General features: G+C 42.5%; 1 long non-coding RNA gene across 5 annotated transcripts in view; it reads left to right on the top strand.

Annotated features, from left to right (window-relative positions):
• The first annotated feature begins 1946 nt into the window (after positions 1 to 1946).
• LOC306641107 overlaps positions 1947 to 26413 on the top strand; it is a 46592-nt gene continuing 22125 nt past the window's right edge. The window contains exons 1-8 of one of the 5 annotated variants that reach the window (XR_013758032.1): positions 1947 to 2367; positions 2518 to 4866; positions 4957 to 5027; positions 6962 to 7068; positions 15579 to 15657; positions 17374 to 17650; positions 17976 to 18127; positions 20728 to 21777. This is a non-coding gene — a long non-coding RNA (uncharacterized lncRNA). Of the gene's footprint in view, positions 2368 to 2517; positions 5028 to 6961; positions 7069 to 15578; positions 15658 to 17373; positions 17651 to 17975; positions 18128 to 20727; positions 21778 to 26413 lie in introns of those variants that run through there. The other 4 variants (XR_013758028.1, XR_013758029.1, XR_013758030.1 and 1 more) reach the window with 4 other exon arrangements.

The raw sequence follows: 26413 nt of genomic DNA on the forward strand, positions 1-26413 counted from the left end.
TGTGCCTGGCCCCACATGTCATTTGACATCCACTGCACTATATCCACACTGATTCCCTGTCTAGGTGCATGATTGCACCAAAAGCGGGGCCCACTTGCCAGTCCTCCTTCACCCTTGACTACACTCACCTGGCTCACCACTCCAGATGGTAGCCTGAGCCTTGGAGCATGGGCATGACCCCCTGGGGACATGCCTTGAGGTTCCCCAAGGGCCCAGGCAGCCATTCTCCATCTGGTGATCTAGAATTAAAGCTCAAGGACAAGGGAAAGGAGCTGAGAAACAACAGCTGCTGGAGTAGCGATTCTGTCCCTCCATGAGGTTACCCTGCATAGGGTGGCAGGTGAAGGAAGTCTATCGGGATATTGGAGATTTGTTCACTCTCAGTTCCGTCCTCTGCAGCAAGCCTGACTTTGTGATGACCTCTGCAATCTTCCATTTGCATTTCTGCAGTGCCCCGGGTTTGCAATGACACGCTCCATTCCTTCATTCCTGTGGCGCCAAGGCTGGGGAACTTCAGAGGGCCAGGCTGCTCTGTAACTAACGTAAATGTGTAATCTGCCTAAGCCTTGACTAATGCATTCCTTGCATTATTAAACACAGATTAAATATATATGGATATTTAAATGTAATGTGTTATTTTCCTAAATCTAGTTTTATTCGATGTTCCTTTGACTTACGCCTTTTCAGTGCTCATAATTGTCTCAGGGATCATGAATTACAGGCAGGAAGAAGCTGGAGCTCCCTCAGCACCGAAGACTTTGCCATCCCATTACCTTTACCCAAGAGATGCAGCAATAGTTTTCCCGCCCAGAAAATTATTGCTGGAGTTCTTCACATGAGAATGTATCTTTCTCCTTCCTAGGGAGAGCTTATTCTTCGCCAGTGATTCAAAGGCTAAGATACCCTGCGTCTAGCAGACTTGAGACTTTGTTTCTGTTCTGCAGGAAAGCTTGTGTCTTGGGGCAGGTCACTGGTTAACAAACAGTGTGTGCCTTTATGCTGGTGGCACTGTTTCCCACCCTATAAGGAGCAGGTGGAAGATTGGTCTTGATAATTTCCAACATCTCTGCACCGCTCTGTGCTTCTGAGGAACCAGAGGGTCAATAGTTAGATGCTGTTCTCTGTGATGCAGTCCTTTCCCCCTATTACCATTAAAACACATTCTTCTTTGAATCTTTGTTAAAGATTTTCCATCTGTTGCCAATCAGCCAATGTGTAAGCCACCAGCTCTTACCATTCATCAAGACCTAACTGCACATCTTCCCCACTCTTCTTTTGGTGACCTTTTATTGGTATCTTAAAAATCAACCATTTTGGAATATTTACACCATAGAGATTGGCAAAAGCAAGATAGCAGAACATTTTTCTTTCAGAGAACCGGTTGTTAAATTTACCAGCACACCAGGAGCTGAAGGTGCACCAGGGCAATGATCAATTCCTAAAACTCTCACGTTACTAAACACACACTGGAATCTACTGAAAGTGGTATAGATGAGCACAGAAGACGTGTCAAGTCCTAGATCTTTCTCAGTGTGACTGTAAATAAATTATAATCTCTGTTAAGTGCCACAATCTTCCAAACTTGCTTCTTTTCTGAGTATATATATATATATATATATATATATATATATAGATGTTATTTATTCTCGCTGAAGAGACAGGCTTGATTCCACCACTATCCAAGCCTCCCTGAGTGAATTCTCCCTCTCCTAGGTGTGTTAATTATAGCTCCTCCTTGAATTAGGAATTATAGGTATTTTTTAAAAAGGAAACTTGTTTTGCATCTTCCCTTGGACCCAGAACATTTCTCTTTCACTCTCCCTTTTTTTTGGGGGGGATGGGGGGCTACTGGGGGTTGAACCACCCAGGGGCACGGAGTCATATCCCTATGCTTTTACTTTTTATTTCAAGACAGGATCTCCCTAAATTGCTTAGGGCCTCACTAATTTGCTGAGGCTGGCTTTGAACTTGTGATCCTCCTGCCTCAGCTTCCTGACCTGGCTAGGACAATTATTGATAATTTCCCTTGTAAGAAAAGAGTAATCGATACTCTTCCAAAAGGAGAGTGATCAGAGCAGGTAACCTAAGACTTGCATGGGAGGGATGAAAGGACCAGTTGTTGGGATTTCGTGGGAGGAAGAGTGAAACTTGATTGGACTGACTCCAGCAGGCAGCCCACTTGACAGATGTTCTCATGAAAATGCCAAGGAAGAGGAAAGGCCCATGCTCAGTGGTCACAACATTCCTTGTGTCTCAATCAGCAGCAGGTGGAAGCTCATGTTTCCTGTGCCTCTGGACTTGGGAGTTCTTTACAACAGCTGGTTCTGGATTGTCTTCCATAATGCCTTGTCTGCAGCTTGAAACACAGTAAGCACTCAGTAAGCATTTATTGAATTAGTGAACAGTTTTATTTGACATCCACATTTCCAAGGTTTGGGAAATTACTGTGGCTTGTGGTTGGAGGAGGGGGAGGGTGAAGGGGATTTGTCCCTTTCCTGAACCTGCTTTCTTCTATAGGCTTTAGTCAAAGTGGCAACCAGGCTGCTCAAAGGAAAGGAGGCGATTGTTAAGATGTGAAGATGCAAACATAAGAGAAAGGGTCAAGGTAGGAGGGACCCTGGCCTTTGTGTATTGCAGTTCTAACTTGAAGGGGCCTTTCAACAAAGAGTGCCTGCAGCTCAGGTAAGCAGGGAGTTAAGGTCTGGGGAGAATGGAATTTTCCTTGTGGTCGTTGAGACTTGTTTTAACCACAGGAATGAACACAAGATTCGACTTGCTTCCTCAGCTATTGTCTGGAACTCCTTTCCCTCCGGCTGCGGGGCTGGCAGTCAGAGGTTTTAGTGTGACATTTTTCTAAGTATTATGAGGGCTCTCTGCCCTTCTCTTTATAGCTTTTCTGCTTCTTCCCTCCCAGACTCTCACCTCCCTAGCCTTCAAATGCTTTCCAATAAGCAGAGTGCTCTTCTCTCTGTCTACCTTGCAGGGGAAGACACATGGGTTTGGGTGGTTTGCTTGATTATTATTTTATTTATTTAAAAAATGTGTGTCACTTCTCCTTCCAGAGTCACCACCCTGCAACTCCTCCTTGCAACCACAGAACCCTACCCTTGTCACTTCCCAAATCCCAAAGTTGGTGCACAGGCATCTGCAGAGGAGGAAGAGAAATTCCTCTGCCATGAGAGCCGCCCTAGCAAGTGCTGTCAACAGCCTCATCAGCACTGGGAAAGGACAGGCACGTTTCCTCTCTGTTAATTATCTCTGCCAGACCCTAAGAATTAGTGCTTCCTGAGCCTTAGTTGGAGGTCTTATTTGAAGGATTTTGCAGTCTCTGCAAGGCTTCTCTCTAAGGCCTCTACCCAACCCCAGCCCATCACCTCTCATCTTTAACACAGGGAGTTCAGAACAAATTACCCCCAAATGGACAGACTAGGGTTGGGAGGAGATGGACTATCTCACAGACCCTTCCTTCTGACGCCTTGATATGCTTCTCCCTACATCTTCTTTACCTTTTTGTCTGGTTCCTGAGTTCTCTGTGTCCTAAGATGACAAATGACAATAGAAATGTCAGCATGCCAGGGAACCTCAAGCCAGCAGAAATCTCCGTGCTCACTTCTCCTTGCCAATATCGCAATGGAAAGCCTTCCTGCAGACAATGTTTTAAAAATTTCATTTTAAAGCAGCATTAGAGAGATTGAAATAGATTTCTTTTCAAAGCATTCCCTTTTGATGGGGTCCAAAAAAAGGTTAAGCAAAAAAGCCAAACTTTGGTTTCAAATATAAGACACCTTTATTCTAATTATAATCATAATGATCCAATGTGTTTGGGATTTAATTATTTGGAATTAGAATTTATAAAGACATCCTGTAATTACCATTGAACTTATCTTGAGGCATAAATCTAATTATTAAACACTTTCAGATTTCATTCAGTGAGTAATTAAAACAGAAAAGTAAAAAAACAAAACAAAACAAAACAAAAAAAAAACACTGTGGATTCTTTTCCACCTTTGTAAGAAAGGTTCCTAAAATTATCAATGGATTTCAGTGGAAGTATCTCAAAATTATTGTGTATATAATATAATTGCAAACAAAATAATAATTTAGTTATGTATAGTCTTCTCCCTTGGTGATCAGGATGTTTGAGCAGGTGAGAAATGACAGAGATGGATCACAATGAAAAAGACTTCTTTCAAAAAGAGTGCCTTGTGTTTAACTTTTATTGTGGGCAAGAAAGGGAAGCAGGCACTGTGCAATTTTTATGAGAACTGAGTTCTGTTCTCTGATCTATTTTGGCAAAAAATAGCAGTCCATATGCTTTTCCCTCTTGCAAGTGGAACATGGGAATGAGGTTTGGCAGGAGCTGATATTCTGACATCCAAGGGGAAGGTCTTGGGAGACAGCATGCTTAAGGAAATTCAGCTTTGTGTGTGGGCCTAGTCCCCAAATGTGAGCAAACCAGATTCATCTGCCCTGTACAGGGCAGCAGAGAAGCTGGCTGGTGTGTGGAAGATGCTGCTCAGGTGACCTGTTCTCTGGAGACAGAAGCAAACTGTTCCTTCTGGCTCCCACTGGGAACAGAAATCAGGACTTTGGCCTTGGGAGGAGGGCAGATCAGAAAGAAGAAAGGAACGGGGCTCATCCATTAGTTGCGCAGCTTACCTCACTAGGTCGGTATGGGTTGAGCCTATCTTTCCCCAAGCTTCCACGCCCTGCCCTTTGACACTCCAAGCCCAGTTAGTGCCCTGTGGAATGCAGCCTCCGGGGATGGGCAGATAAAGAACTGCACTGATGAATGCTGCTTGAACATTCGTACTTACAGAGAGAAATCAGAGTAGATATCAGCAGAGGAGGGAGCTGCCAGAAGAGGTTGGGAGTGCCTATTAATAACAACAACAAAATAATAATACTGTTGGTGCCAGTCACCTTCCTCATGTCTTCTTCATTTAGTCTTTATAGGGATCCCGTAAGGTGTTACCTCATTCTGAAGAAGTAACTGAGACCCTAGGGAAGGAGCAATTAGTCCAAAGGTACACATGTTATCAATCCAGAGACTGGATTCGCTATTAACCACTGCAGAAATAGGGTGCTCCCACGAATCTGCAGAACTCCAAAAAGAAAGATTTTTGCATTGTATGCCAAAAAAACTGGGGACTAGTTCAAAGAAGCTTAACAAAGAAGTTAGATTTTTAGAGCCACAACCTGTTAAGCTTTGACTTGGGTTCATTAATTTTCATGAATCTTGACTCCTCATCTGCAAAATGGGTATAATTAATGTGCCTGCATCATACATAGGGTTATGCAAGAGAGATAATGGGAATAAAGAGTTTAACATGGTTCCTGAAACCCAGCACATGCCCAGTAAATTCAAGTTCTTAATAACTGTCTCATGAAGAAGTGTGTAAGACCTTGAAGGATGATGGGAACTGAAATAAATGCAGAGGATCTCAGAGAATATTGCACATGTGATATTGCTTCATCCTGGTCTTACTTTCTGTTCCTGCTCCCCAAGTTGTAGACACTACTTGAGCTTTTGTCATTGGTCCTTTTGTATTTCTACACTTTGGGCATCTCATCCTCTCACACAATTTCCATTTCTTATTTATGTGGAAAAAATCCTTAAGTTTCATCTCAGGCAAAAACCTCTTTCCTCACTTCCATTTCCCTGCTTCTAATTCCTATGGGGTGCTTGCTCCTTCTGGGAGCTCCATGGCAGCATGCCAGAAGAGTGGTCCTCCACCATTTGTTTCCTTCAAAGGCCCACCACACTCCAAGTCACTGAGAATGAGTCCTCTGACATCTCCATCCCCTTTCTTGCATCCAGTCAGGATGCAACTTAGGTCAATTTTATTGATTCCAGAATTAAGACTGTTCTTTTCAATATGGACAGTTGCAATTACCTTTTTAACTGGTTAATAAATGCCCTTAAACTGTGCCATGCACAGTCAGCAAGTTGATCTATCAAATGATACTTCTAATAATATCAGTTCATACTCAAGAGAACTTTGGTTTCTGAAGTTTTAAAATTAAAAAAGAAAGTTTCTTTTTCTATTGTGTTAAGAGCTCTGCTGAAGCCTGCTCTTTTCTCTGGACACAACCTGACTTTTTGTCCTGTATCCCTGGCTCACTGGGTCATGCCTGTCTTTCCTACAAGCTTTACCCAGCTGGACTTTGACCTTTTCTTCAAGAGACTCCATCAGCCTTTCCTGGCAATTTAGGTTAACAAGACTTCTTCTTCTGTCTCTGTCTTGCAGAAGTATTTTGTGTGTGTCCCTTTTATGACAGTGATGCTGTCTCGTGTTATAATTTTAATCAATTAATATAAGCACATGGAAGCCAGAGACCTTCTCTTACTCATCACACTTGATCTCTTAATTAATCTGCAAAACAACCTCCTTATGCAGGTTGGTGTCTCTACATCTTCCAGGTGAAGCAGCTGAGGCTCATGACTGTTAAACTGACATCTTAAAGGTTTAAGTTAGCATCTCAAAGGTTTCAAGAGGTAGTAGGTGGAAGAACAGTTTCAACCCCAAGTCCATTGAGTTCCAAAACCACTGTAGAATGCTGGGAGGCATGGATGGAGTTGAAGGAGAAAGAAAAAGGAGAGACAGGAGCATCAGAAAGATGTTCAGGAAGGCTTTAAATAAAGAGCAGGCATTGAGTTGGTCTTAGATAATTGTGCACTCACAGGGTGAGAAGAGGGCATGCGAGGCAGATGGAAGAACACAAAGGTATGAAGTAGACCCTCATAACTGCTTGTGGAGTGAGTGCACTAAAAGACAGGTGTGGACCCTTTCCTACTTTGATAAGGGATGTCCTTAGTAATGGGGCTCCCCTTCTCCAGACCTATGGACTCTCCATTTACAGACCTGCAAGAAAGGAGGTTATTCATCATGTAGTTCCTCTATTCAACAAAAAGTTCTGTGGCTCAGATTTTTACCTCCTTTTATCTCTAAATCTTTAGGTGTTCAGAGTGCAGCAAAACCTGTTTGGTCAGCAGAGTCCCCTCCAGTCCGACCTGGCCCTCCTGCACTGGCGGCTCACAGAGTGAATCCACAGCTACCCCTCCAGGTGAGGCAGGAACGAATGTCTCCCCCAAAAGGCAGGCAATGGGGCAAGAGCCTCTGGCAATAACTTTTCCAGGTTCTATTTTGCTAACCCCTCACTCCTGACTCCTGTTGGGCTTACGCTGCTGCAGTGCATCTTGAACCAAGAACTCCATGGGTCTAGACCCCATCGCCTAGAATCCCTGCCCACACCCCAGTGATGCAAAGAACAGGGCACACTAGTGACCGAGAATCAAAAGCAACTGCTTTACCATGAGAAGCAGGAGCTGAGTCATATTATCTCAAATGAATAGGAAGAGGTGCGGAGTCCTCCCTCTTGAAAGTCTCACTCAGTTTAAAAAAAAAAAAACAGGATGAATTAGGAGCCCAATTAGAGATGTGCTTCCAAGGTTTTGGACACAGACCCACAATATGCTTGTTATTTAGAATCTGATGTCAGCCCCCTGGGGAGCTGCATGTTTGTATTTCAAGTGGCTGCCTTAAAGAAACTTTTCAGCAAATGACCCTAACACACATTTTAGCTGAACAATCTAGATGGATTAATAACATTACAAGAGAATATTTCTATGATACTAGAGTGGGTGAAGCCCAAATGCCATGAGTCCCTGATAGGAAGCATGAAACTCAAGGCAGATAATAAATATGTGTGTGTGTGTGTGTGTGTGTGTGTGTGTATCAATTTGACTACCATACACACACTAAAATGAAAACCCTGTGCAACAAGAGTTGAATAAATGGAATTTTAAAAAAATTATAAAAGTGTTTAAGATAATTATTTCCAAATATTGTCATATATGGCATAGAATTAATAAATAGAATTATCAAAACTTAAGAAAAATATAAGCATTTTAATGTACAAAGGACCTAAAGTGGTAGGTAACAAAATAACTAAGCAGAAAATAAACTATGAAAACTGTTCAACCTTATTGGTTATCAAAGAAATATGAATGAAAATAATAATGGGATTTTAATTGAGTCTATCAGTTTGGTGGAAGATTGAGTGTCTGATCTCGGCCAGGGTTCTGAGAACACAGGGCAACAGTTTCCGACTCTGCAGGGGAGATTGCGAATTGGCACAAACTTCCTGCAGGGCTCTTCAACCATACTTCTTTAAAGGCTTAAAAGCAGCCACAGCCTTTGGCCCAGCAATTACATTTCTGGGAACTCTCACAAAGTATCAGAGAAATATACAAATAAGCATGAAAGAGGATGTTGATAACGGCATTATTTGTGTGTACTGGAAACAACTTCTGTGCTCAGCAATTACGGTACAATATCAAGATAGAATATTGTACAGTTATTAACATGCTGATGTATAGGATCATATCTGCTAAAGTGGGAGGATGATCATATTTAATTGTAAAGTGAGAAAAGTGCATTTGAGAATACTTAGGTTTTCTTTTGTAAAGAACACAATGAGATATTTTGAAAGTGGTTATAGTCTGCATTTTTGAATTTCATCATTGTGGGGTTTTTAAAAATTTCTATAATAATTAATAAATAATAAAATAATTTCCCCCAAATGTCCAGGTTCCAATTCCCAAAACCTCATACTATGCAAGGTTACATGGCAAAGGGGTTTTGGATCTTGAAGACAAGCCTGGACAACTTAGAGAAAACTCGTTTCAAAAAATGTAGGGCTGGGGAGATAGCTCAGCTGGTCGGGTGCTTGCCTTGCAAGCACAAGGCCCTGAGTTCATATCCCCAGTACGGCAAAAAAAAAAAAAAAAAAAAAGAGAGAGAGAGAGTATATAAATAAATAAAAATAAAAAGGGCTGGGGTATAACTCAGTGGTAGGGCACTTGCCTATCATGCTAGAGGCCCTGGGTTCAATCTACAGTACCGGGGAAAGAAATCCTAAAATGGCAAGAGTATTCTGAATTATCTGGGCGGGTCCAGTGGAAAAAAAACACCAGTCCTTCTACAAGGGAGGCAGGAGGCCAGAGTCATAGAGGTGTGAGGATACTATGTTGCTGATTTTGAAGACGGAGGACAAGGTACCAGCCTCCAGAAGCTGGACAGGCAAGGGAACAAATTCTCAGAGCCTTTAAAAAGAGCACAGCAGTAATGACACCTTGATTTCAGTCCAATGAGACTTCTGACCTCAAAATTGTGAGACAGTAAATCTGTGCTATTTGAAGTCACTAAGTTTGTGGTAATTTGTTACAGCAGCAACAGAAGACCCATATAATATTTCACAGCCCCCCAAAACCACTGCCAGCAATTGGGTCCTGTTGGGTGGATGGGTGGAAGGAGGGGCTATGGAAGCTTTTGGTGTAGGGACCATCCTCCAGCCAGTTACTTAAAGCTGGAGAAAGTGCATTATCACCAGTAGGCTGAGATAGCCTCCATAAGAAGGATCAAGACTCCTTATACTTGGCTCCAAGAATATTTTTAGTTAACTGTTTTCTACCCTTTAAATTCTGGTATGTCAGGGACCCAAGTTTATTTTGTTCATCTCACTACTCAAGTACCCAGCACCAAACTCAGTAGTCAACCCACAGATACGTGCTTTGGAATAGACAACTACACAGTGAAATTCCAGAAGTTTCTGTCTACCCTCTGAAACACACTTGGAGTCTTTGCAAGTCTTTTTCTGACTCTGTCTCAATCCTTACCTCTTGAGCAAGGAGGTTATAACTTCATGAGGCTTGCTTACTCTAAGTGGTAAAAATGTACACTTGCAAGAATGTTCCATCTGCAAGAAAGTTCTTCATTCTTCTTCTCCAGTTCTGGATGGGGCTAGGTTCTATTCACAAAGGCTCTGCCAACTCTGAATTGGGGGACTACATCAACCTGATTTAAAGGCTGTATCCTATAGGCTCATAATAAATTCAGATCATAAATAGTTAATGGAGGAAATAGAATCTTGAGCAGAGTGGTTAAAGATAAAATTAAAGAGCTCAAGAAACATAGAAGGGGGATAAAGAGAGACTAGTTGGCAGAATAAAACCCTCTTCACCCTAAATCTATAGAAATTCTAAATCCGCAAAGGTGCAAAAATTGCAAAATTAGTCCATAAGTAACAACGTGGCCAAGATAGATGCACTCCATTTCTGCCAGTGATCTGAGAGGTTAGATTACATGGTCTCTGTGGCTTCTTTCAGAATGAATTTTGCATTTCTTTTGCTAGTCCAATTTGTCTGTATTTATGCAAAGCTGGTTAATTCTGCATCCCCTGCTTTAGCCTCTGTGCTCTCAATACCAAGGAACTGGCTGACTTTGTTAACCAGAGGCACTATCCAGATGGGAGGGGCAGGGGATCAATATTTCCATATTGTATCTCTGTTCCAGGAGCTGTGAGAGGGGCTTTAGCATTTATTATCAAATGCAATTAAAAGTCATTCACCATATCCTGTCTCTTCATCCCACAAGGGACTCAGGGAATGAAGGGCATGAAATTTGGTGTTGGATGCTTGCCTGTTAGCAACTACAATCTGAGCTGTGAGAGGGCAGGGGCCCTTTCTGCGCATTGAACAAGACAGTACACCTGACTGGGGGTCTTTGAGTTTTGTTATTTTAAAACAAAATCTTGTTACTAAGGTGTAATGGATACTGGCCAGGTTTTGCCTGTGACTCTGCTAGATAAATTAACAGATTAAAGTTCTTGCTTACGTGGAAATAGCTAAAGGACCAATACTTTTATATGCACTGACTGTCAGGGATAGCCAGATCCAAATCTCCCTTGAGTTTTTCCTTCTTCCATGACATTCCTCTACTTTTCACATGTGTATACTAAAGATTGAGCTCAGGGCCTAGGGGCTTTTCACGTATTTTTGAGTTAGGGAAATGTTAAAGGGACTTCTTTCCCACAACCCTCCTGTTTCCCAGTTGGATCCATTAAAAAAAAAAAAAAAAAAAGGAATTTCAAAAATGAAATTATCATTTTACTGAATACCTACCAAGCATTACATGTGAACTAACTCAGAAGCAACCCAACTTTTAGTTACTTGTAAATTTACTTAGTGGATGAACTTTAATAATTTTGATGTGATAAAGGATCTAATGTAAGATCAACCTCTAATGTAAGCTTGTCTGAAGCCGAGGGCAGCTGTATGGTCTTCTTGTCACTGTGGGAAGGGCCCATCCCACCCCTTCACAGCCTGCAATGGACAAGGCCTTCAGCGTCTTCTCCTGGGCCTGCATTCTGAACACTGGGTGGCAGCACGGAACTTCCTAAGCTTCCTCCAGAGTCTGAATGCAAACCTGAGCAATTCCACCTTAAGAAGGGCCACGCACAGAACCATGCAAAAAGTGCAGTAATTCTTGGACGTGGCTAATCTCTATAATTCACCCGATTGCAGATACAAGTGACAGCTGCAATAGGGGTGATGTTCTCTCATTCGCTGTGTCACTGGGATGCTATTTCGAATCTTCCTGAGATTAGAAAAAGGATTACAATTGCCCCCAGGGCCTTGCTGTGTAATTTTTATCAGTCTTGATCTGTGAGTTCCCCCAGGCGATGCAAGCGCCTCTGTGTGTGTGTGTGTGTGTGTGTGTGAGAGAGAGAGAGAGAGAGAGAGAGAGAGAGAGAGAGAGAGGAACAGACCCCATGGTGCTATGTAAGACTCCTGTGGACCACACGGCTGTTTTTGTTACCACTCGGACAGTACTTCCAGACTTGTCCCCAACTCCGACTTTTGACTTCTCATTTTTGTTCATTCCCTTGCCCTAGGTGGTGCAGTACCAGCTTCATGGCCACGCCATCTGAGCAGTTGTACATGTGTGATGCTTAGAAGGTCCCTATCTTTGACCTAATGCTCTATCACTGTTTAAAAAGTCTTAATAATTTTTGAACAAGGGGTCTTGCATTTCCATTTTGGCTTGACCCCTTACATCATGAAGCAGATCCTACTGTGGAGAAACATGGCCAGAGGTAAATTTTGATCTAAGACTTGACTCTGCCCTGCTCTTTCTCAGTCTCATGTCAGTGAGCTTAGCTTAGAACTAAGAATGCAAAAAGCATGAGCTTTGGGTTAAACATTCTCGGGAGCCTGCCACTCATTCCCTGTGTGACCTGGAGCACATGCATTAACCTGTGCAAAGCCTCCTCATCTCTCGGGAGAGTACAGTTGTTCTCATTTCACAAGGCATTGCAAGCGACAAAAGCCAGAAGACACACTACAGACGTTGGACGAACCTGCTTGCCTTCTTTGCCCCCATTACTCCTGGAAACCAGCATGGACTCTTTCTATGCCATCTTCCCTGCCCAGTGTAGCCAGTCATGTTGGAGTTAAAACTAGGTTTCATTTACAGTGAAACAGGTTTAGGCCAAACTTTCAGTCCACAATCTAACTCCCTCTGCACTAAAGCAGTTCCTTATTCTGCTCAGGTCTCTGTTCTGAGCAAGAGGTGTACCAGCAAACCATAGTTATGATTTCCGCACTCCGGGAAATGCTGGCTTTTACAGAGCTACCTGCTGGTGGGGGAGCCTCAGAAGAGAGCTTCTGATTGAGATGCCATCTTTAAGGAATTTGGCTTTACTAATTAGAGTAATATGTTGTAATTTTATAATGCTTTTTCCTTCAAGGATCTGAGTGGACACTTGGCAAACAATCATTAATCATGGTCTCCTAGATGGATGTCAGATGACTGCTGATGATACATTCATCTCCCTGCCTGGATAGGGCCAGAAGGCCCCATGTCCTGTGCCTGCCTCTGCTCAGGACATTTTATGTGGTCTTAAATGATGTTTCTGGACTTCAGTTTCTTAATGTGCAAATTGAGGTTAATAAGTTCTGTTTGGAAATTATTCCTATGAAGATGAATTAGTCCCCAAATGGAAACATCCCTTTAAAAGTAGAAATAATTTCATAATGCAAAGGACTGCAATCTCACATTTTGACAGTTAAGTTCAAGTGTAAAATCCAATGCTGTACCAGACAATATGCTATCACAGGCATTGAAATTTCCTGTTGCCAAGATGGGGTCAGATGTCCAAGAGGCAAATGGAAAATTCTTTTGAACACTGAGATGTTAACTGGCTTTATAATAATGTTCTGCAAACAGTCCATTTACCATAACTAACAAAATATTGAGGAGATAGCTGAGTCTCAGTGAATTTTCACTGGGTCTTTTCAGAACTTCCTTAATCATTCCTGTGCTGGAGCAAATTTTCCTTCCTCTGAATTTTTGTAACTTTCAATATCTCTCTTGTGGCACTGAGGTCAGGCAAATGTGGGTCACAGTTGTGAGGTGAAACAGTACCAGCTTCCTCATCTTGACAGAAAACTCCTTGAGGAAGCGTGTGGGGTAAAGTAGACACTTGCCATCGCAGGCTGAGCACAGTGCTCTGCACTAGTATCCCTCCGCGGTGACTGCCAGTTCGAGAGGCTGGGTGAGTTAGTCTGCCACTTCCGACTTGTAGGCTCTGCACGTGCTCAGGAGTTGTGTAAGATGAAAGCCCTCTGAAGGACTTCCGTGTGGTCTGAACTAACTGCTGTAATTTTTAATGTAAATTTTTAATGTAAATTTTTAATGTCCCTTAAAGGTCCATGCGTTAAAGTCTTGTTCAACAGTTTGGCCCTGTTGGATGGTGGTGGAAACGTTAAGAGGTGGTCCTTGGTGGCCATGATGGCGCATGCTTGTATTCCAGCAGCTTGGGAGGCCGAGGAAGGAGGATCTCAAGTTCAAAGTCAATCTCAGCAATTTAACGAGGCCCTGAGCAACTTAGCAAAATCTTGTCTCAAAATAAAAAATAAAAAGTGCTGGGGATGTGGCTCAGTGGTTAAGCACCTCCAGTCACTGGGGAGTGCCCTTGAAGGGGATTGGGGGATACCGGCCTCTCCTCTTCAATTTTTTCCTCCCCAGCCATGCAGTGAACAGCTTTGCTATATGACATATACCTGCTGTGGTGTGCTGTTCTCCCTACCAGAGGACTAAAAGCAATGAGCCTGCCCAATCACTGATTGAAACCTCCAAAACTGCCAAGTCGAAGAGAACCTTTTTTCTCTTTGTAAGTTGATTATGTCAGGTATTTGTTACAGTAATGAAGAACTAACACACCAGCCTGCACAGTCTTTCCTGTAGAAACCGGACGAGGAATGAATTTGACGTTATATATAACTGATCTCTAAAAACTGATGTATCTCTTGTTTAATGAAAGGACAGAGCTATTTACAATATTGATGAAAAGTTTTAGTGTGTACTCTATAAGTTTTAGGAAATGTAGGAAAGAGGCCTCAAGCCTTCTGTCCCTAATTAATCAATCTGACCATGATTTTTGTTTTAAAGTTGCCCTCTGAAAGGGAGGCCTGGAATCCCATGATATTAAATGGTCCCAGGGTCAAAGGCCAATTTCTTCTTCTAACCCCAAATCATGAACCCAAATCATGACCATCTTGATTCACATTCTATCTTCCTTCCTGGCAATGGAAGGTTGACCTTGACCTGCTCCATCAGCTCTCAAACTCTGCTGGAGCTGGAGTCAACTTGGTCATTGAAATCTTTCATTGGGGAGGGGAAGGAATTTATTTTAGGTTGAGGTTTTCTGAAAACTATAAAGCTAATGATCCCAGGAAGCAGATTGACTTCACTCCCAAGCTTTGAATAATTTACTTCTGGTGGTAAAAAGAAGTCATAGTAAGTCATTTAGTGCATTCCTTTGTCTCTGGGTTGTGTTATATATGAAAAGTTCCAGAAAGGTGGAATAATAACAATCCCCATGCTTGACAGCACTTTAGTGTTTACCAAGCATTTTGCATACATCATTTCATTTATTGCTTTCCCCAAATACTTCAAATTAGTTATTACTATCTCCAGTTTACAAAGCAAATTGAAGGTCAGAGAGGTTGTAGCATGCTGAAAGTCATGCTGCTTGTAAGTGCCAGCACCTGGGCATGAGGCTTATCAAATATCCTTTCTACAACAGTACTCATCAGGCTCTCTGGCAGATTTAGGTTTTTCCCCAGACAAGGAATTTCTACCACTTTCTTTTAAGTCCAACAGATCTCAAAAATATCCATTATCTATTTCTCCTTCTGTGTCTGAACCATAGACTACTACCTTCTAAAGGATTTCCATACTTCAAATAATAATATTTCTTGAACTACTGGGGATAGTAGAACCCAGGGCCTTACACCTGCTAGGCAGATACTCTACCATTGAGCCATATCCCCAGCCCCTCACATAATAATCTTAGACCAATGTAAAATTTATAAGTGCTGGTCTCCTGGTCTTAGCTTCTCAAGGTTGAATGTTCTCAGTTTCTTCAGCTGTTTCTATCTTTAAAGTCAACTTGTTTGGCCAGGGGATGAGGCATGTCATGGACATGCTTTCCTCACTGCAGTAAGGGGATGACATCACATTCCTCACAGGATTGTAAGAAACAAATCAGAAAATACATGAGTAGTGCACATTCGGAATGCATGACAAATTGATGCGCTGACAAACGTCTCTTCCTTTCCTTCCCCTCCTTACTTGCTTCTTCATTGTCCTTACCAATCCCTAGAGAGAGGACATACTCCCCACTTATGGGAATAAATTGGTGGTTTTTTTTTTTTTTTTTTTTTTTAGGAAGTGGGCTCTACTTCCAATAAACTTTCCCAGACAAGTCATAGAGAGAATCCTAGACATACTTGAGGGCTCATTAGAGGTTAGTGGTCTCTCTGTTTACTTAATGCCTTTTATTCCTGTATAATCCGTGTGCACCAATTATAGGCCTAAAACACAGCCAGGAGGTGCCACCTCACAGCATTTGATTTATTAGTTTTATTAAACACAGATGCCTTTAATGTGGAGTTGTTTGTAGCCTGCACTGCATTTCTAGCTACTTTATCACATCTATTGGCCAATGTATGAATTATCTTCAAAGGACACGGCTCTTGCTTTTTATCACATTTTCTCTCCAACTACCAAGGAAGAGGTCACTTGGGAGGCGCATCCTTTCATGGCAAGAAAGTGGCCTCGTAGATCAAACATGTGTTTGTTGTGGAATGGCAAAGTAGCCAGGCCAGGCCTGCAAGAGGGGCCCGCGACACTCAGAAATTCTCATCAGTCTCTCACCAAATGGAACCCATGGGTGAAGCTTTGTTGGGAGAGGCATCCAGGGAACAGAGGCAGTGGTGGGAGGGAGGGACAGCAGAGAACTAGGAGGTGCCCTTGCTACAGGGCCAGGCAGGGTTTCAGACTCTGCATTTATAACATACTAGTTCTGTGACTTCAGAAGCAAATTACAGAACCTCTTAGAGCTTTAAAGATTCCTTGTCCCCAAAACACTTTCTCCCAGTTTCTCTATAAGTACCCATGGGATTATCAAACGCTATCATGAATTCCCTTCCCCTTTCCTTGGCTAATTACAGCCGCAGCTGCAGGTCTTACCCGGGAGGGTGGGTGTTGGTAAAGGGGACTTTGGCAGTAGGAGGGACAGGGGTCTTTGTTTCACTGCAGGTTGATGTTTCTATTGGGCTTAGTCCTTTCAAAAGTAAAAGATAAAAAAGCCTTTCCTGCAATTTGTATTAATATTAAACACTTCATTCATTCTTCCATCTCCCCATACTATGTTTTAAGTTGCATGAAAATAATTGCCTTGGTTTTATTCATTTCTGATTTTTTCATAACACCTGGCACACAAGGCAGGAGGTCAGAAAATGTTTTCAAGTTAAAGTAAATACACTCTTTTTTGCACCTCTGTGATTGTTTAGTTACATTCTGCTCCAGCTGACTCAGGAAGAAGGTTCTAAGGACATTGACTTCAGCGATTAGTCTTTGTAGTTCAAAAAATACATTAGTGAATCAAGAGACCAAGGATGCTGGCCTCATGTAAGTGGGTTTGAGTTCTGGCTCTGTGTGAACTTGGGAAAGTTATATAACCTCTCTGAGCCTCAGTATCCTTATCCATAAAGTGAGGATACTAGTAGTTTCTCCTTTAAAGATGGTGGTGCAGATTTAAGTGAGTTACTGTATTTAAAGCTGTAGAATAGTGCCTGGTTGTAGTGAATGCTGTACTTGTTGCTGTTAATACTGCTACCTCTATCTTTAACGAGTTGTGTGATAGGGAGAGCTAGTTGTCAGGGCTAACCTCTTCTAGCTATAATATTCTGCAACTGATGAGTCCAAAGGCAATAAAATAGGGCAAGAATGGGCCAACCAGAGAGGCAAGGCAGGGCCCTACCTGTGTGCTCCTGGCTTGAGGGTGAGCCCATCTTCTCTGCTTGCTGACTCTGAACAGGGTGTGAGTGAGACGCTGTCACCCAGGATTTAAACCTCTGATGACATTTGTCCATGTAGTTGCTCTGCCTTTGGGTTGGGTGGCAGAGCTAAGAGATGCGCCCTGTGACACTCTCAGCAGACAAACTTTTTTGTCTTTCAGAAATCTAAGCTCATAAACATGGGGGGAAATTCCAACCTCCTGAAATTGGCAATCAGCTTCAAAGATGGGAGTTGAGGACGGAGCCCCTATCACAGGAATGTTCCAGAAGATTGAAGGTCTAGAGGCTGAGAATTAAACCTGTGGGTACAATGATTCAGGTTTTGTTATTCCAAGCAGTCCTCCACCTTGAGGGGAGAATGGAGCCGGGACAGAAGTGTGGGCTCAGCTGTCATCTTTGGCCTTCAGCACATTCTGTCATCAAATACTAAATACTTGGGTAAATAGGATGCCCAGTGATTGGGTGATGGGGGCAGGTGGGGCTTACAAAGCTTCTTGCTTGGAGCAGCAACTGTCTTTGGGATGGATGCACCCTCAAAGGAATAGCAGAATTTGATACCTACCAGGAAGCTGTGGAATGCAGCCCCGGGAGAAACACCTACAGAGGGAGTTTATAACTTTTGTGGAGTGGGGGAGGAATAGAGTAATTTATTGCTGAGAAAGGAATGTTTTTCTTCCATCAAAAGTAGAATTTATTGTCTGAATAATGTGTGCTATATCCAGTTTGGTAAAGCAGCATTTTTTTTTTTTTTTTTTTTTTTCAGATCCTTTACCTGGAACATCTATTCCAGATACCAGAATTAGTTAAAACATTAAAATTAACTTTTTTTTATTTAAGTTAAATACAGACAATTAGAAACTACATGCATGGAAACATAAGAAAATATTAAAATCTTTCATAAATGACCTACTGAAGGTAACCAATTAAGCTTTTGTTATGATTTTACATATTTGCCATAATTTTGAAACATGGTTAGAAAAGGCACGTAAACATTTTAATTTAACAATTAAGCATGAGCATTTTCATGGTGTTAGAAGTGTTCATAAAATGATTGTGGTGGCATTATAATATTCAATTTACTTCTGCGTCTGAATTTACTAAGCTATAACAGTGCTGGCAAACCAACACTTCATATTCCTGCCTATGTGCCAGATACTGTTCTAGGACTTTGCAAACATTAATTCACTTATTTTCCAAAACCACATGATAAGATTCTGCTGTTAATAATCTTCACTTTAAAGACAAAGACACTGAAAGGCCAGTAGGAGGTCGTTCAGCTGCTGGGTCACAGGGCCCCGATTTGAACAAGACTGCACAGTTCCCCAACATATTCAGGCACCCACTACTGTAGACACTTAGATTATGGCTCATTTCTAAAAACTGAATTGGCATTAAGGAGGTACCCTCTTTTCCTTAAAAAGTGAGAACTTAGGTACTGTACCCAGGCTGGCTCTTGGGGGTTGGGCAGGGGTGATGGGGCTTCTCGGTATGTGAGAGACAGGATTCAAACCCCAATATGAAAACCAGGTTGGTGGTGACAGTCAGAATTAGATTCCCCTTCTTCTGATTCTTTCCTAGTCCTTTCCACAGTTTTTGTGTGAAAACACACACACACACGCACACACACACATCTTTCTAATGAAGAAAGACAATGCAATCTTTTTGGAAGATCAATGTCCAGAAGAAGCCTATGCAGGCAGAAACGATGGCTTAATAATTATAGCAGATTATTTTCTCTTTATTTCCATATTTATGACCTGTTCTAGCAAGCATGGGACTTTTGAAAAGCTTTCTAAATATTGGGAAGGGATTTTGTAATCTTTTTGCACTGGATCATGAGAGGATACCTTATTTGACTGTGGAGGTAAAAGGGCCAAGGGCAGAAGGCAGGGTGTCTTGCTCCCTTCCATGACTTCTGGGTATGAATGTGCACCCTTTCCTATGCCCCTGTTCCTCTGAAAGAATGTCTAGCTGCCCAACTGCTTCTGGGGTTCCCGGCCCCTCTGGGCTCAGTAAGGTGTGAGGCAAACCACCCACCTCTAGGAAGCTGGCAGGTGAAGTTAGTTCTTCAGAGTCTGTCTCCCTCATCTCGGCCCCAAGGATTAAGCATGACAGAAACTTGAAGAAGTCTGAATTTGACCACAGGTCTAAGGTTATCCAATCTAGTTTCACCACCAAATAAATTTATATTTGGATTTCCCTATGCTTCCAGTGCCCATTTCTCAATAGGTTTAGAGATCCATAGGCAGAGGTGAGGGATTAGAAGCTTATTTAAACTCAGCCTTGACCTTGGTGCACTGAGCTGCAAAGTATTAATGTGAGCATCACAGATCCCTTTTTTGCCCACCATCCCCCCAACACTTAAGGGAACAGAGTCTTACCATGTGGCATGATCAGTTTCTCCCCACCTTATCCTCCAGGGAGAATTCTCCCTTGAGAGAGACTCCAGTGGATCTCTCTGAGATCCGTTTCTTGTACTTCTGTGATGTAAGATTCTGGCAACGAGTGGTAAGAGACAGAAAGGAGAAGCACACAGAGGGGTGTTGACAGAGATTTACTCCCAGGGAGAAAGAAAGAACAGAAATGGAACAATTGGGGGAGAAGGAGGAAAGCTGGAAATTTGCACAACCAGAGGACTCTTGGAAGAAAGAATTCAATCAGTTAGAGTGTCTGAGAAACAAACGTTAAGAATCACAGGGATAAGAAAAGACAAAGTTTTTCCTGGGGACTATGAGTTGGTCCTTCTACATTTTTATTAAAAGAAACTTTAGTAAATATTAAAATCCTCTTAAAAAATGGAGAAGTTAGATTTCTTTGGCTGACTCTGATAGTAGAAAGGGCCATGACTATTTTGTTATAACTGGGTTACATATGTCTTCCCAAATATTAAATTTGGCTCAATAAACGTGGTCAAATAGAAAGGAATGAATGTCCCCAAATATCCCAGACCCAAGAATGGGCTGGTGAGGGTTTCTATGTATCTACTCCAGGGCTGTATTATACCAAAAATGGGCATCTGGGGAGACCTCCTCACTGTCCTCTGGTGTCTGTTTGTTTGAGATTCTGCAGAAATGTGTAGCCCAGAGGAAGAAGACTGAGTGGCGTCAGCTTGGTCAGGAACAATGCCCCAGTGGGAGGGAAGGGGGATTCTGATATCCCCCCTTCAAAACCCAGCCCTTACCTACTTGGATGAGGAACTACTATAAAAGAAGAGGCACGACAGAGGAACTGTCTCACTGCATGTCACCAGCACCAGGAACCTCAGGAGATTCATCAGCATGGCACCCAGCTTTTCAGGCAGCAAGCTTATGGGGACCTCAGTATCAGGCACATGTGGCCTCAGCTGCTGTCACACAAGAGCTGAGAGAGTCAACAGCTGCCACCTGAAGCTTGAGTGATGCTTGTGACCACATGGGGACAGAGGCACAGAAATGCTGTTCTGTGATGGACATAGAATGAGCTAATAGGGTCTGGACAACTCCAATTATTTATTTTTATGCTTCTTCTTCATACAGGTCAGAGAAACCTGATGTTGTTTCACTGGGTAGAGGGAGAGCACCTTCAGATAAGTATCAGCTGCACAACAGAAAGTTTCAAAAAAAGTTTATCAGGAACCCCAGTCAGCAGTTACATCTGCACTCCTGACGTTGGGTCTGTACTATTTGGAGTCTGGGTCTCGGCAGATGGACCGTTTGCCACGTGTACACTTTCCTGGCTCCTGTTTTCCAACAGCCTTTGCTAACTAACTTGGATCAAGTTATTAGCAGCTCTGACTCCTCTGCACTGGATACTTTCCACAGATAGGTGTTCTTATCCACATGGTTTTCTGGTTATCATCCTAAGGACACTGGAGAGAAGAGGAAAGAGGTCCTTCCTCGCTAGCTCTGGATGGTATCCCTCTGCCCACCCAAAGCAGGCTTGGCTCTGCCTTGGAGCTGCTGGCACCAATTCTTCACAGCACTCTCAATGCTATGTGGGCACTTAGCAGTACATTCTGTAACAGTTTGTGGAGCTGGAAAATTAATCAAAGATCCATGCTCTGACCTTTAGGAGCTGGATGTCAATATGGAAATTGGCGGGAGGTGAGAACGCAATGAAAGGCCTTGATTTCATCTCCAAAGCTACAAGACAAGCAATCCAGATACGGTGCATACTAGCTACTGGTGGATTTCACTGATGGAAAGTGCATTTTGTTCCAAAGAGCAGCATGGCTTAAAGAAGGAACAAAGACAACACATGTGTAAGTTCAACCTCCACAAGAACTTCCAGAACAGACAGCCTGACAGCGGGCTGTGTGACTCTTTGGTTACCTCACAGTGGTATAATCGTCTACATTATGGAGTCCAAACCTGGCTCAGAAAGGAAATCCTTTTGTCAGACCATTGCAAATCCAATGTGTCCTCAGTTGGGTTGAATAATTATGGAGACCATGTGCACAGAGCCCTAGGCATGTACCCAGTTGCCTTATGCTATCATGTCCCTTTAAAGGAACAACATGTAGCTGCATAGAAGTACAAACCTAGTTGGTTTAGAGGGTTCTTTATGGTACCCTTGGCAGGATTGTCCAGTGGAAACATAATTCAGGAGGGAGCGCTGAGCTCTCTCCAGTGCATGCTTTAGGCAGTTGCTGGAAATCTTTCATTGAGCTGTGATCTTGGGGTTCCATTACTCCCCAGAGACTCAGTCAGAAGCTAGGCATTAAACTTCATCCCCAACTCTTTGCTCATGGAATAGTTACAAGATGGATTTGCTTTAAAACTAAAAAAATCAGAACGTGGGATAAAGAGGGATTGTGAGAATTTCTAACCTTAGATTACCTGAAATATCTGGTGACGAGTTTCAGATTCTAAAATAGAGGGGAGTCAACACTTTGCTTAGGTTTGGGGAAATGTAGCCTTCTGGGTTTCAAATAAGAAAAAATATCTCAGAATCTCACAGCAGACTTTATATCAACATTTGGAGTTGTGAGAATGAATCAGACAAACAGGGACCAAACGTTCTTGAAAAAGCAGAGGGGCTGAAAATGGAACTGCAAAGTGTTTTGGCAGTTTGGGATTCTGGAATATTATTAGCACCCTCCCACCCCAAACACCACCAGATAATTGACTGTCTGTATTCGGCTGCTATTTGTTTGCCTCTGAGACAAGTGATTCTGAAGCCTATTCTGAGACACATTTCCCTCGAAATGCTTTTTTCTCTTCTATTTTTTTTTTTTTTTTTACTTGCAAAGAGCAAATCAGATAGAAAGTTTTGTGTGTTTGGAGTGTGATTTTGGTTTTAAATCTTCCAGACACGCATGCCAAGATCAAAGCACCCAAGAAAGGGGCCATTGCAATAATAGACATGGAGCCTCATTTCTTGGACTTGGTATAGGACCTCAGGAGAGCAGGAATCAGGGGATTCAGGAGAGACTGCCTTCCTGAGTCAGATACCCATTTTCAGCTTTGCTGCTTACTTGGGTGGGTTATTGATCCTGTCCCTGCCCACCCCAACCACCAAAAGATGACTTGCAATCTGCGAACTCTAGGAAATTTTATTTACTATTTTTTGGAGGGGGAGGGGGGCACCGGGGATTGAACTCAGGGGCCCTTGGCCACTGAGCCACATCCCCAGGCTTTGTATTTACTTTTCACATCTGCGCTGAGTGCAGTTTTGAGTCACTGAGCCCAATGGGCTTATTGTGGGCTTTATTCTGAAAAGTGGGTAGTCAGACCAGACAAAAGCCTGGAAGTGATCAGTAGGTGGACAGATCACACAAAGACAGCTTGTTGGAGCAGGAGAGAAACCTTAAGAAAGTCTGGGAGGGAAGATGTCTGGTTGTAATGGGAACATACGCAGAATGGAAACTGAGAATGGGGTACCCCAGTGTCAGGGCAAAACACACAATTCACCTCCTTTACCACGAAACATTCTGTTCTTTCTCTATGGCAGCAATGTGACACTGTTGACTCAATTAGGCCACCTAGTGGCAAGACACAGCTATCACCGCCAGCATTCCTTAACTGTGGGGTAGCAGTCATTTAATTAACAGTTATTTCTGAGTTTCCTAATTCATTTTCTCTATTCCTCCCATCCTGTTTTCTACCTTCTCATTTTTTCCTTTAGGAAACCGAGTACACCATCTGCACCTCTTCTTTGCTCCTTTGCTCTCTCCACCTGCCTTTTGGACCCGTATAGATTTCGCTTTTCCATTTGGAAATCACACGATATTGCTATCTACACATTGTCACCAAAACCAATTTGTGCAAACTAACAGGCTTATCAGTGCCACTGAAATGAGATTAAAACTGCTTTCAATGAAACAGATAAAAACCAGATGAATGAAGCCCGCTAATAAGACATTAAAGATAACGACAAGAATGATTAACTAGCATGATATATTGAGCAGTTATGAGAAGTCGGATGCCCAGGATCAGTAAACTAATAAAAAGAATCTACCTTTAATTCCCTTTAGTCAGTGAGATATAATCACATCAACATTATGATTTTTTTTTTTTTGGTTATTATTTATCTCTGAGAGCAATATCACACCTTTCCTCCAAATTGCTCCAAGCTTATTAGCAAGAAAAGAGAGAGAGATAGATTGCTTGGGGGGGGGGGGGATTTCTCATTTCAGCTCTTAAGAATAAAAAGGAATGCTTAATGCCCTGTTTGCATTTATACACCGATTATGCAGACACCTTCTCATTTGTGTTATATCTCTGAGAGTGGCCTATTCATAGCCAGACTGTTTTACATTATATAATCAGATCGTCAATTATTATATTAACAAGTCACATCAAGACAATCTGAAAATTACTTTTCTACTGCGCAACACGTTGGGGGTTGGCTGTGGCCACCAGCACCTTGGAGTCTGACTCTTCTTTACATTGCAGGGGGCCCTTCTGCCATCCTTCAGCTGGGTTTATCTTCCTGCCTTGCTGGGTTGGAGTTAATGGGGAAGGAACATGAAGGAGAGAGCAGTCACTTACTATTCATTTAGAATTTTTCAAAGCTTACTGTGTGGCAGTTCCAGTGCTATGCTCCAGGGAAGCCAGTGAATAAGAACTTGACTGCTCGTAGGAGCTCCTGTAGTGGGGTGGGGTGGGGCGGGGGAGGGGAGGGGAAGGCAAGTAAACAAAGGTGATACTGAGTAAACAAACCCATGTGATGGGTGACTATATGATTGCTAAATGGCATCATGGGTGCCTACAGGAGGAGTTATTCTCCAGAGAAGCTAGCAATGCCTTCCAAAGGAGGAGGTCTTTGAAATAGGTACCAAAAGAAGAGTCGGGTTTTGCTAGAGGGAGAAAAAAGACAGGGCAGAGATGAAGTCTGAGCATGAGCAGTCATGAAAGAGGATGCTGTGTTGTGAGAAGAAATGACTGGTAGGGAATGGCAGCTGGGGAGACCCTGGTAAAGGAGTCTGGGGACAATCAAAAAAGAGCCCTGTATTCTATGGATGGTGACATAATCAAACCTATTTTGAAAACATAGCTTTGGTGAAGCTGCAGAGAATGGATTAAAGGCAGAAGAGAAAAGAGGCCAGGAAACCCTGCCTGAGTCATGACCTGATGAGAAAAATCCAGGGAGGACCAGGGCAGTTACGATTTGTCCCGGAACTAGCAACTGGCTGGCCATGTGCTCTTGGGTAAATTCATGTTTTGAAGTGCAATCTTCCCACCTGTAAATGGGAAGTATTAATATCTATTTACTGAGGTTGTTGGAAAGGTTAGAAATAAAGCAAAATAAGGCCCGGGGGTTCCCTCATGAAAAATATGGGATGCACACCATAGTGCTAATTCTCCAGTAAGCAGTGCTGTGGAAGGGGAGAGGGTTGAATGTTGGTGGACATAAGATATGCATGTTGTTTTAGTCAGCTTCTTTTTTGCTGTTGTGACCAAAAGACCTGACAAGAACAATTGCAGAGGAGGAAAATTTCTTTGGGGCTAGAAGGCACGGAGGAGGAAAGCAGCACAGGACTTGGCACAAGGAAGCAGAGGTCAGAGCATTCTCCTCTCACTGAGGACAAAATATATACCCCAAAGGCATGCCCCAGTGACCCACCTCTTCTAACTACGTCCCATAGGCCAACAGTTACCACCCAGTTAATCCCTGTCAGGGGATTAATGCACCCATTGGGTTAAGGCTCTCGTAACCCGATCATTCCACCTCTAACTTTCTTGCATTGCCTCACACATGAGTTTATGGGGGGCACCGACTATCTAAACCATAACACAAGAACTTTACTGTAAGGCAAAAGGATGAATAAAGTTGTACTGAATTATCACATTCTGTTAAGAACAGAGGGATTATAGAATAAAAACACATGTTCAGATGGGTATATTATTTCTGTCATGGATTTACTTTGTTGAATGAGATTGTGTGGATTAGAAATTTTTGTGGTATGTAAGACAGATAGCTAGTTACAAATATCACCCACCTCAGAGGGCAGCTGTGAACCTTCCACATTGATTGTGTGAGATCCCTTGATTACCAGAACATTAGCTCCAGGAGCATGGAAACGTGTTCACTGTTACCTCCCTGAAGCCTTGAACTTAGTCAAATAAATATTCACTGAATGAATAAACTAGATCTGAACTGAGTGCAAAAAACAGTGGAAATATTAACATGACTACTAGTCAATAAGGTCAAGATATCCAGCTTCAGTTTTTCACTCTGTTCTCCTCATCAACAAATATTCTGCTCATAAATTCAACATTTAGCATAAAGTATTGAGTGTCTGCTAATTGTCCTTGGCCTCTATACATGCTACCTGTACAGAAGGAGGCACTTAGTGGTGAGTAATACAGACACAGGTTTGCCCTGAGATTGCAGCGTCGTGAACATGGGCATCTGAGTCTCTGGAAGGCTATCATATGTGGGCTCCCCCTTCTCCACAGCAGCTCACTCTCATTCCAGCTGAGATTTGAATGATGGGTAGACATGCAAAGATGCTAGGTAGAAGGCAGTGCAGGGAAAAGCTGGAGGATGTGTCCTGGGGTTACATATGGTTTTGCCTCCTGACTTCATCACTTACTGGGTATGAGAATTTGCACTAGCTACTCAGCCTTTAAAATGAGTGTTTTCAGTAGAAAACAGTAAAATTAGGCACGTCAATCATTTGTTGCATAGTGAATTCTTGCTGTTATTTTTCCGTACTAATAGATTTTATTTGTAGACAGGATTGATAACTAAGAAAAAACCATTGTTTCTCAAAGA

The sequence above is a fragment of the Sciurus vulgaris genome (assembly GCF_902686455.1).
Source record: "Sciurus vulgaris genome assembly, chromosome: 12".
In the NCBI taxonomy this organism is placed as follows: domain Eukaryota; kingdom Metazoa; phylum Chordata; class Mammalia; order Rodentia; family Sciuridae; genus Sciurus; species Sciurus vulgaris.